Here is an 11,962-nt window from a genome sequence, read left to right on the forward strand (position 1 = left end):
TTCAAAGTTTTGATTTATTTTTCTTTCAATTCTGGGTTTTTGTTTACTTATTAGTAATGTGTTTGTGGGTAGTGACAGTTAAGGCGGTTATAGGCACTATCTTCCCACCATTTACCCCTGTTCCCGTATTTTTCTGTCCAGTTCAAATGTGGGTTTCCAATTACTTTAATGCCCATCATTTCATTATTGCATGTGTACATAAATACTGCATGAGACCATGGGCTTTTTGGGAATTTCACACTTTATTGGATAGGTTACCTGAGTATAGTAGAAACCCTAAGTTGTTAGAAAATTATGACTCGAGAAAATCCTTTTTCTTGCATGGGTTTACTTGAAAGAATATAATAATAAATTTTAAAAAAGGGAAATGTTTTTTTCTTAAAAAGTTTAGTAACTTTTGTAGAACTTTAATTTGGAGGAAAGTTTCATGTGGAAAAAATTTAAACACTTTCTTCACATCTGCTTGCCAAATGCACAATCTCTGAAAAATAAAAGATTTTTATAAAACTATTTTAGATAGTTGTACTTTTTTTTAGAGACTTATGAGTGTGAAGAAAACTCCATTTTTACATTGCTGTCAACCTCTTGAATTAGAACAAAACGTAAATTGAAAATGATAGTATGCCTCTCGAAGGGCTTATTGAGAGAAGGCGAGAAATGAAGTTTCTGGGGAAGTCAAGGATTGATCAAACCATCTTGCTTTCCTTATTTGAAGTTGCAATTGTCTGCGGGTGTAATTTTCTATGTCAAGTTGGGTCCTAATTATACCAAAATAGTACCATGCATTTTAAATTGGCAGAGCTTTCTACGTCAATTTGGGATTCTTATACAATACTATTCCACCTGAATAATAAATATTTACCAATCTATTTGGAGAATTAAAAGATGCATATTCTCCAATTGTATCATATCATATATCTCTTGAGGAGACTTATTTTGTTATGATAATGCCATCAGACTACTTTATGAGTTTTTGTTATATGTGTTGCAAGATGGTTTGGCTACTTGGAGTTTTGTTATAAGCTTGCATATTATTGTTGATGTTACTAAACGATTGGTTAAGGGTTTGTTTAGCGAGTTTCGCACTCACTAGGTGCCAGTCACGACTCTCTAACTTTAAGTTGTGAAAAATATTACAAAAAAAAAAAAAAAAAAAAAATTAAATGTGTAAAACAAACAATGAATGTGCAAGAAAAGTCTTTTGAGGATACAGCTTATAATAAACAGTGCTATAATTGCCATAAATATATATTCCTATATGTTTTTTTGGGAAAATAATTTATATAAATATGATCGCTAGTCAGTCATTTCATAGTAATTGGAACATAGATGTCGCTATACCCTCTCAACAACATACAAGGCATATGCTATTAGTGCAATCGCAACATAGAGCACCAATATTGCTATTTGCTGCACATTGCTGATCCTGGGCAACCTGAAATTCACAAAACAAACGTATTCCATGTATAAAGTTCATATACCTACCGTAAGCGAGCAAAATCTACGGATTTCTAAATCGGAAATATGCATTTGTAATCATGATTATAAAATAATTACTATAATTACTATAATTTTAAGAGAGAGATTTGAATATATTAATGTCGAGACAATCCCAAAAAGAGAAAAACCATATCTTGAAATTCCAACATTCAAAAATCAATTTAAGACAATCCAAACAAGAATGTGATTTTGAGTTGTTTAATGTTCTCTGAAGATGTATCTAGTCTTAAGTTATGCAAATTTTTAGTTTTAAATTAAAATATTCTCAATCGACGGGGAAAAATAAGAAGAAAAAAAAATTAACACTAGATATACCTATAACAGACACATGTGTTACGGCTGGTAGTAGATAGTTTTAGTGAAACTTGGTGATATGGTGTCACGACCCAAAATTTCACCACAGGCGTCGAGATAACACTTAGTCTCTAAGACTAGATAAGCCGATTACAACTACAATTTAAGCCTTAAAAAAAATATACAATTATAACAACCTCCCAAGACTGGTAATACAGAGTCACGAACTCTAACTGAATACATGCAATGATCTCAAGGATCGAATATACAATACTGTTCGAATAAGAGTTGATAGTACAATATAATGGAAAGACTCCAAGGGACTGCGACGACCAAGCAGTCTTACCTTGAAGCCTTGCGATCACACTCTAATCTCTGTCCGAATCTGATATCTCCAATACCTAGCTCTGCACAAAAATATGCAGAAGTGTAATATGAGTACACCACAGTCGGTACCCAGTAAGTATCAAGACTAACCTCGGTGAAGTAGTGACGAGGTACAATCAAGACACTCACTAGTCAAATAACCTTTGCATTATAGCATATAAAAATAATAGAAAACAAATAGCAGTGATGGCAACAATAATCAACTTGTGAAATAAACAGCAAGGCAACAGGAACACCATAAATATTGCTCAAACGAATAATAAACACAAGTACATCCAATTAATCAAGTCCTTCAAAATATACATCTTTTATCTATAAGTTTTTCAAATAAAAATCTTTAGAATGTAATCCGTACAATTAAATATTTCCCGAATATACTTCCTTCAAATAAATATCTTACGAATATAATTCTTTCAAATACATATCTTTCAAATATAATTCTTTCAAGTAAAAGTCACCATGTGACACCTCACTTAACTTTCATAGTGTGAGAAATATATTCAACATATCACATCGAATGGCACGGTAATACTTTCTTGCACTTGTCTCATTCTCACCCGATATATATATATATATATATATATATATATATATATATATATATATATATATATATATATATAAAACTTTCCTGGTGTGAGAAATATATTCAACATATCATATCGAATGGCACGGTAATACTTTCTTGCACTTGTCTCATTCTCACCCGATATATATATATATATATATCAAATCAATTGGCACGGCAACACCCTTCGTGCATTTATCTCTTTCTCACTGTGCATACATATAACAGTACCAACTAGGTGGGAGAAATGCCAATAACAATAAAAGAAATAAAGTGAGAGGCACACAGGAAGCAACAACGACTACAAGACACATAGAAAACATAGGTACACAATATCAGCTCAAGATAAAGGCATGAATGTATACACAACGAAAAGTTATCACAATATAATGTATGTCTCTTGTCCTCGCCTGTTCGTGCCATGAACATATGATAATATAAAAATAATGGCATGGCATCACCCTTCGTGCTTTTACTCTCTTCCTCACATGATAATATAAATGAAATGGCACAGCATTATCCTTCGTGCATATTAAGAATGGCACGACATCACCCTTCGTGCTTTACACTCTCAAATGGTACGACATCACCCTTCGTGCTTTACACTCTCAAATGGTAGGGCATCACCCTTCGTGCTTTACACTCTCACATGGCACGACATCATCCTTCGTGCTTTATACTCTCCCTTACCAAGCACATGTATATCATTAACAAGCAAGGTATGAAGCATAAATAACATCAAGGAGAGTGTTTAAACGATAACACAATACAATAATTCATATCAGAATTTGCCCACCTGCCACAACCAACTCCAAAGATACAACAAAAATCAATTAATTTCAAAGCAAATAGCCCAAGGCTCCACACAACGTATGTAAAACCTCAAAAATAACAACAGATATGGAAAAGTAACTCAGCATAGGATAACACCTTCTTTAATCCAAATTTTTGATAAATATATTAACGTCTCTTTTTAAGCTTATTTAATTAATTATTCACAGATAAAAAATCCATAATGAAATTAATTCCAAAAAATATCAAATCAACAAACACATGGAATTCACATAAAATCCAAGTGGTAATCACCCCAAATTATCATATAAAATACAAACTCGACAAACAAGGAACGAGATATGACAAATAAAAGATTTACTATGTTCCAATAATTTTTCAATTTAATATATAAGGGTGTCTACAAATTTTAATCGGTATAAATTGCACATATAAACCAATTACGTACTCGTCACCTCGCGTACATGGTTTTCAATCACACAATTCCAAATAAGACTCAATGTCGAAGGGGTAATTCCCCCACTCAAGGTTAGGCAAGATACTTACCTTTTTGAAGTTATACCGATATTCCAAAATAGCCTTCTTTCTTGAATTGACTTTCGGATAGCTCAAATCTATCCAAATTGATTGTATAACTTCATTAAAATTTATCAGAAATAATTCCGGAAAATAAAACGTCAACTTGGGTCCCGCCTCTCGAAACCCGACAAATTTTTTACGAAATTCGAACACCCATTTTGATACGAGTTCAACCATATCAAATTTACCAAATTCTTATAACGAATCGACCTCTAAATCTTAAATTTTTGTTTTTGAAAGATTTTGCAAAAATTCCATTTTCTTCCAATTGATTCACTAATAAAAGATGAAAATAATCATGGAATCATGAAATATAATGAAAACCGAGTAGGAAACACTTACCCCAATCCATTTGGTGAAAATCCTCTCAAAAATCGCCCAAATCTGAGTTCCCTAGCTCCAAAAATGTTAAAATGATCAAAATAATGAAACTGCTCAATAAAAACCCATTTTCCGTCACTAAAAGTTCATTTTCCTCCACTAAAAGTCCATTTCTCGTCACTAAAAGTCCGCACCAGAACCTACTTGCACCAGCAATTTAATATTTCACTAAAAAGGCTCTAACTCCATCATACAAACTCGAAATTCGACGATTCTTGTTCCTATGAGTCACAAATAATAATACAAACCTAATCGTTCAATCAAAACTCAATTTGAAGATTATTTGCTCAATACGATATAAATTTTGCTCGTTAAACATTTAACTCATATTTCGCGCTAAACACCCAATCGCGACTTGATGAAATTAGACCGAACATTCCAGATCATTCTTATAATTCATTATTAAACTCTCGGAAGTCTTGAAATTGAATTTCGATCTCTAGAAATAAAAATTGACCTTTGAATCATTACATGCTTATGCTCAAAACACCAAACTCTTCCAAACACTCTTCCCTGACAGCCTATAGTATATCAACCATAACCTTTTGTACCCAACTCCAACTACCAAATAGTTTGAATTTATGAAAATTAGATACAAAGGGCTACAACTTTTTATTTTGTATCATCACCAAATTCCTTATAGATTACGAGATATAAGCTTCCAAAGTCAACCATGTGCAGCAGAATTTTCTGCGATGCACACTGCCAGGCAAAACAACTACAGTACTAGGCTTCAGTTACTCGATCATAACTTTCTGTACAAATATCTAAAAAAAATTAATGGTTTACATTTCTAGAAACTATACTCAAAGCGCCACAACTTTTATTTTTGGATCATCTCCAAATTTCTTACAGATTACGAGATATAAGCTTCCAAAGTCAGCCATGTGCAACAGAAATTTCTACGATGTACACTACTGTAGCAAAAAACCAGCAGTTAAAAATGGCCTAGAATTGGTCCGAAATCACTCAGAAACTCACCCGAGCCCCTCGGGACCCCGTCTGAACATATCAACAAGTCTCAAAACATATTATGGACTAAGGCGAGGCCTCAAATCATATCAAACAACACCGAAACAGTGAATCGCACCTCGAATCGAACTTATGAGTTTATGAAAATTTCCAAATTCTATATCTTGTGTCAAAATGTATCAAATCAATCCGAAATGACTTCAAATTTTGCATGCAAGTCATAAATAACATAATGGAGTTGTTCCTATTTTAGGACTATGTATCGCAGCCCACAGAGTCTCCATCGTACTATTTATTTTATCTTGTCTTATTTACATTCCAGACAGATGTTGTATTATTGTTGTACTCCTTAGTAAATGCTCGTGCACTTGTAGCATCGGGTTTTGAGGATATTCTAGTTGATGCTTACGGATTTTTATATAATTATCACCTTTTATATTATGCAATACTAATTATGTATGTACCCGTAAATTTTAAAGGTGTAAATTTCCTTACTTAATAATAATTTATAATTTCAAAAGTAATAAAATGAACAATTTACGTGATAGTTCACTGTTGGCTTGCCTAACGGCGACGTTGGGCGCCTTCACGACGTATAGTGTGTTTTGGGTCGTGACATTAATATTTTGCTAGCAATAAAGAAATTAAAAAATTGCCTTCTTTTAGCTACCTCACATTGTTTGTATCTTCTACAATAAACTTTAAAATGGCACAAAGCACAAAAGGAATGAACTTGAAAATAACGTTTCTTAATAAAATTCTAGAAAGGCTTTTAAGTCTTCATAAGTTATGTGTTGTTGCTAAACGTAAAGAGAAAGCATGATAACTTGTGAATTATGAAAGCGGAACTATATTTAAGTTGAATATAAGATAAATGATAGAGGATTTCTACGAGGCAGAGTTTCTTCCTTTATTAAGTCAGCTATATAGGATTAACATCCATTAAAGGAGCTTAAGCTTTTATTTATCAATCAAACATAATTTTAAATATATTGTTTATATGATTTATAAAAAGTTTTACCCATCAAGATGGGTTACACGCGCAAAATACGTATCCTAAGACTAGTACATATTAAAAAAATGCACAAAAAATTTGAAACACCTAACAAGTAATCAAATATTTAAAATAATGTCATTTTTTAAAGAGGGAAAGACAAAATAAGTAAGGAAAAAAGAGAAGCAAAGGAAAGAGTGACGGCGCATGAATGCACAATAAGAAACGTGGAGTGGCATGTGGAGAACCGAAAATTATCTTTAGTGGGATTGAACGTGCGCCTATATGTCATTGCCGATCCTTTTATGCATTTTCTATTGTCCATTGATATTTTTCTTCCTATGAGTCCTCCGCCTCCATTCTGTCTCTGCTTGCGGAGTTGCCGCCACTCCAAAACCCTAGCCACCTTCATTTCTCGGCGGTGCGCTCCAAGTTGTGCTAGTTTTCTGGTCAACATAAAGGTAATTTGATTGTTCATTTTTCAGAGAGACATTAAACTAAGTTCTCTGTTTATCTGCTTAATCTCGAAGAACATAAGAATCTTCAATGTTTTGTTCATGTTCTTCTACTTGTCTGGTTGTAGATGACAACAATGGAAAAGGATCATATTTTGGTTGCATGCTTCATATGATTAGAATTTTTCTTATAACCGTAGTGTCCGGGTCAGGAATTACCACCAGTACAGTACGGTTAAACTCTGCCCGTCAAAGCTTGGACAAATTGGAAGAGTCACCAAATATTTTTGCCTCCGAGGCCTCATTGGTTATCAATCCACCAATAAACAAACACCATATGATTAGTTATAGTTCCTTTTAAATTGAATTGAATGTCATAATTTTATAACCTTTCAGAGTTGGTCTGTTTTATCATTCTCTTATAGAAGTACATGTAGTTTTATACTTTCCTGACACTTAACTGTTCATCATTAGCTTGTTGATTGCTTGTTATTCTTTCATATGTTGTATGTAGCTCTTTGATTTTCTTCTAGAGTCCCTTTTAGAATGGATTTTTGATGATGCTATCGAATTTTTGCATGTGTACATATATGGTTAAAGGATTTTTTTTATGCTTCACATGCTTTCAGTGATCCAAAGTGAGGTGTTGTCATGATCTAATATGATCGATTTACTATATACATGATCCTTACTTCTATTTATGAAAGGAAAATTTACTTTATTTTATTAGAAATTTGCTTTATAGAAAGTGATTGGCCCCTCGACAAAAAAAGAAAAGGTGTAATTTGAGAATTTGTTCTTGTTATTGCCACAGTACAATCAACGATAATCCATATATTCTGTCTATTATTGAGGCATCAATTTGTTGTCAAAATCTAGATAACGACATTGCAGTTAACAGATGATCTTGGGTTACAAGTTTCCTCTTATGATCCACCATTTTTCATGATGTGATAACATAAATCAGGATTAGAAATCTCAGAAATCTACTCTTTTCTCCTTCATGCCAGATTTCCTCAGGGTTATGCTTATAAATTAAAGAGGTCTGATCTTGTTGTATTTTCTCTTAATGCTAAAATCATTTATGATGGACCTAAAATTCTTATGGTGTATTTGATATCTGCTAGGAGCTTCTTAATGTTTTTTGAAAAGGTTATGTTATCCTAAAGGAACTAAGATAGGGAGCATTGTACAGAAAGGTCTCTTTTTTTAACAATCGATAGCTTTTTCCAGATAGACCATCAATCCTTTTGGTGTAGTTAGTGTTCATTATAACTTTCTATAATGACTCGACTGGTCGTTTTGAGAATTTACGTTCCGTTTGATGGTTTAAGGTCTCGAGCAGTTTCGTATTATGTGTTATGACGTGCGTGCGTGGTCGAGTTTGAATTTTGGATGATTCGGGATTGATTTGGAAGAAGAATTCTTGTTTTAGAAGCTTAAGCGGTAAGGGTTGATCGGAGTTTGACTTTTGTATAGTTAACTCCGAAATAGAGTTTTGATGGTTCCAATAGCTCCGTATGGTAATTTTGGTCTTAGAAACATGTCCGGATATTGATTTGGAGATCTGTAGGTCATTTCGGCATGAATTGGCAAAAGTTGAAAAAATGGAAGATTTTGAAAAGTTTGACCGGGAGTTGACTTTATTGATGTCGGGGTCAGATCCCGATTCGAAAGTTGGAATAGGTCCGTACTTTTATTTATGACTTATGTGCAAAATTTGAAGTAAATCGGAGTTGGTTTCATATAAATGAGTTTTGGAATTTAGAAGTTCATAAGTTTCTTACGCTTGAATCGATGCGCGATTCATGATTCTATTGTTGTTAGAGGCAATTTGAAGCTTCGAACAAGTTCGTATCATATTTTGGGACTTGTTAGTATACTTGGTTGGGGTCCCATGGGGCTCGAGTGGGTTTCGGATGGGTTTGGATTGTGCCGCGCTCTTATTTGATGTTTCAGTGTCGTTTCTTTTGGCATAAAGGGTATCATACTATGGAAACGACCTTTGATTTGTGATTCGATTGAACCATCAGATCTGTATCGTAATTACAGAACCATAGCAGCAAGAATCGTCGTATTCCGAGGTCGTATGAGAGAGTTATGTCCATTTTCGTGTCTGGAAAGACTGTTATTTTTCTTGTGTTTGAGGGAACAGAGGCAAATCGCAGGTGTCAAATGTGACTTCGGTTCACCATTTTTATCATATTTCGAGTTGTAGACTTCGGTTGACCTGACATTTTATTGAGATGAACTTCGAGCTGCTGAACCGACAACGTGTGTTTCTGCTTGTTTTGGAAGTTTGAGTGAATGCGATCGGCCTCAGAGAAGAGGGGAGGCAACTTGGGATTCTAGGCAAAGTACTTTTTTTTGTATATAGGCCTCTGTATAGGATAAGATCTTCTTCGAACTTGATGCACAAATAGATAGAATAGCAGCAAATAACATCTTTCTAACTTCTTTTTTCCGGTTCTCAAACAACTTGGGCGAAATAGGGTTCTACCGGGAAACCATGTATTTTTGAGTTTTCGCCATTGGTTACTGGTTGAGCCACTGGAATGGAATCAGATAAGAATCCTTGGAGATCTTTCCTCTCCACTTACTCGTAACAGGATTTTCTTCTGTAGAAGACTTCTTCCGAATGACATAATTGTCCGACACTACGTTCCTCGATCTTCAAAGAAAACTGACTCCTCCGACTCCTCCTTATCCTTTAGGATAGGATCCTCCTTGGTCCTTCTTTCACTAATGGTCTCACTATTTTCTAGTAGTAGTATTTCGCGAGGGACTCCCCTTTCTATCGCTTGCCCTTGCCTTTAACTCTCATTTGATCTCTTTCTTCTATAAAACAAAGCGAAGCAAAACGCATGGCAAAAAAGCAGCCAACTGACTGTCCCCTTCCACTCGGCCTTTCCTCGCTGTGTGAATAAGGTCTTAGTCTGTATGAGCATTCTGGGAAGGTCGCAATAAGTCGCTAGTCGAAGGTTTAGACCAGTCACAATTTATCACCATCTTGCCCGCTTCCAATTGATGACTGGCTATTATATAAGTGTTGACCTAAACCCCTGCGCAGGGTCTCGGCTCCCGAACCGTACGTGATCTGTCTCGTACGGCTCTTCCTCAGAACTTGAAACAAACCCCCTCTCTAAATAGAAAAAATGCATACCTTATAATAGATTCAGCTAAAACTGCATTTGGAAGATTCCTTTCTCAATCATGTATCTGATTTTACTACTTGAATCACGAAAGGTGCTTTTTCTCACACCGCATACGGCTCGTACAAAGACTCCTAAATCCATCCTGAGCTCTTTCTTCCACCTCTCCTCTCCAATCCTCGATCAAACTTGCGTTCCCCAGGAGCTATGAAATGGGGGTCTTTCCTTCGCATATCATATGTATCGGCTTGGCTTTGTCCCAAACCAAAGAGGCATTCTGGCGGAGGCATGCATGTAGGAAAGCCGACGACTACATAAGCTAAAAGACTACGACTACAAGACAGGCTGGAAGCGACTCGCTTCTATTCTCGGGGCGACTTCATACATTCTACGAGTTTGGCGAACTACTACGATCTATATATTTGTAGTTGGGATTTGTCGTTTCTTCGTGATCGTAACAATCACTTCAAGCAGTGGAAAGAATAATTTGAGTAACTCTGCAGGATAGACCTCAACAGAAAATGTGGTCACTATATTGGGGGGGAGGGGGAAGACATGACCGCTACTTAAGAAAAAAGTTCTTACTTGGCAAGTGCAGAATCAAAGTGAGTCAAGCGAGAGGGAAGCACACTCCTGTCCAGAGCGAAGAGAAGGCGAAAAAGCACCGCCGAAGCAGCTGAGAGCTCAAAAAAGTAAGAAAAAGCTGAAAGAGGACTGGGAAGCCTCTCGAAGTCTCCGATCTCATAGATGGTTAGGCTGCAATTCCTTCGTCTTTCTTGCTCGTTAGCGCTGTTTTTTTATTGCAGCTAGGGACCTCCACCATTATTCCCTATTGTGTCTTTCTTTGTGAGCTCGTTCTGCCATTTCCTTATGTTCTGAAGTTCCTGAGCTGATTTACTTGTTGTATCCTCGTGTTATTGTTGTTGTTGTTGTTGTTGTTGTTGTTGTTGTTGTTGTTGTTGTTGTTGTTGTTGTTGTTGTTGTTGTATTCAGTGTTGTTGAGCTGAGGGCTATGCGTGGTTGTGATGTTGAAACTATTTTGAGGAAATGTTGTGAAATTTGGGCACATATTGTGAAAGTCATTTTGTTGAGTTGTTATGTTTTGGTACACGTGTTATTGTTGAGAGGATTATTCGGTGATTGCATGAGGTTTTTGCCGTGCTGTTGTTATGGTGTTTGCACGAGGTTTCTCTCGTGCTGTTGTTATGGTGTTTGCACGAGGTTTCTGTCGTGCTGTTATTATTATTGATATGCATGTAGTGGTATAAGGTATGGGTGTTGAAACACATACGGTGAGATAAGGTGGGCTTGATACGCATGGCTTGTATGGGAACTACTAGAAGCCATACGGTGTGATAAGGTGGGCTAAAACGCAGGATGCTATTTCGGAAAAAATAATTTTTAAAACTAAATTTAAAGGCTCTCGCGGTGATATAAGAAAAGATTGTGATTCATTTTATGATTTGAGACTATGTGGCGGTACCTCGGTAGTGAATCTTGTTGACATTTCCCCATTATTTTATACTTGTCTTTGCTTCTTGTTTCCTTAGCATACCACTAATTGTCTTTCTCCGTGTTGCACTATTTGCTTAATTCTATGTAGCTAATCTTGTTGTGCTAATCATTGTTTCAATTTCATTGCTGTCTTTATTATACTGTACATTTTGTGGTGATCGTTTCTTATGTGCCATTCATTGTCTCTATCTTACTTGTTGACCTGAATTGGGGTAGAACACTTGCACAAGCATACACGTAGATAAATCACCCATATTGGTCTCAGAAGATGAATCTTGATGTTTTGACCATTTACATGTGCCCCCGTGTACTTGCCTTATGTGTGAGAGTTATCTTGTTGGCACGTAAGTTGTCCGTGCAGTCATGAGTCATT

General features: G+C 35.5%; 1 long non-coding RNA gene across 1 annotated transcript; it reads left to right on the forward strand.

Moving 5' to 3' along the window:
- The first annotated feature begins 6,648 nt into the window (after positions 1 to 6,648).
- On the forward strand, positions 6,649 to 7,454 carry LOC107816634 (uncharacterized). The gene is made up of 2 exons (XR_001655002.2): positions 6,649 to 6,928; positions 7,051 to 7,454. It is a non-coding gene; the product is annotated as an uncharacterized LOC107816634 (long non-coding RNA).
- Positions 7,455 to 11,962: the final 4,508 nt, after the last annotated feature.

Source organism: Nicotiana tabacum, chromosome 19, assembly GCF_000715075.1.
Source record: "Nicotiana tabacum cultivar K326 chromosome 19, ASM71507v2, whole genome shotgun sequence".
Lineage (NCBI taxonomy): Eukaryota > Viridiplantae > Streptophyta > Magnoliopsida > Solanales > Solanaceae > Nicotiana > Nicotiana tabacum.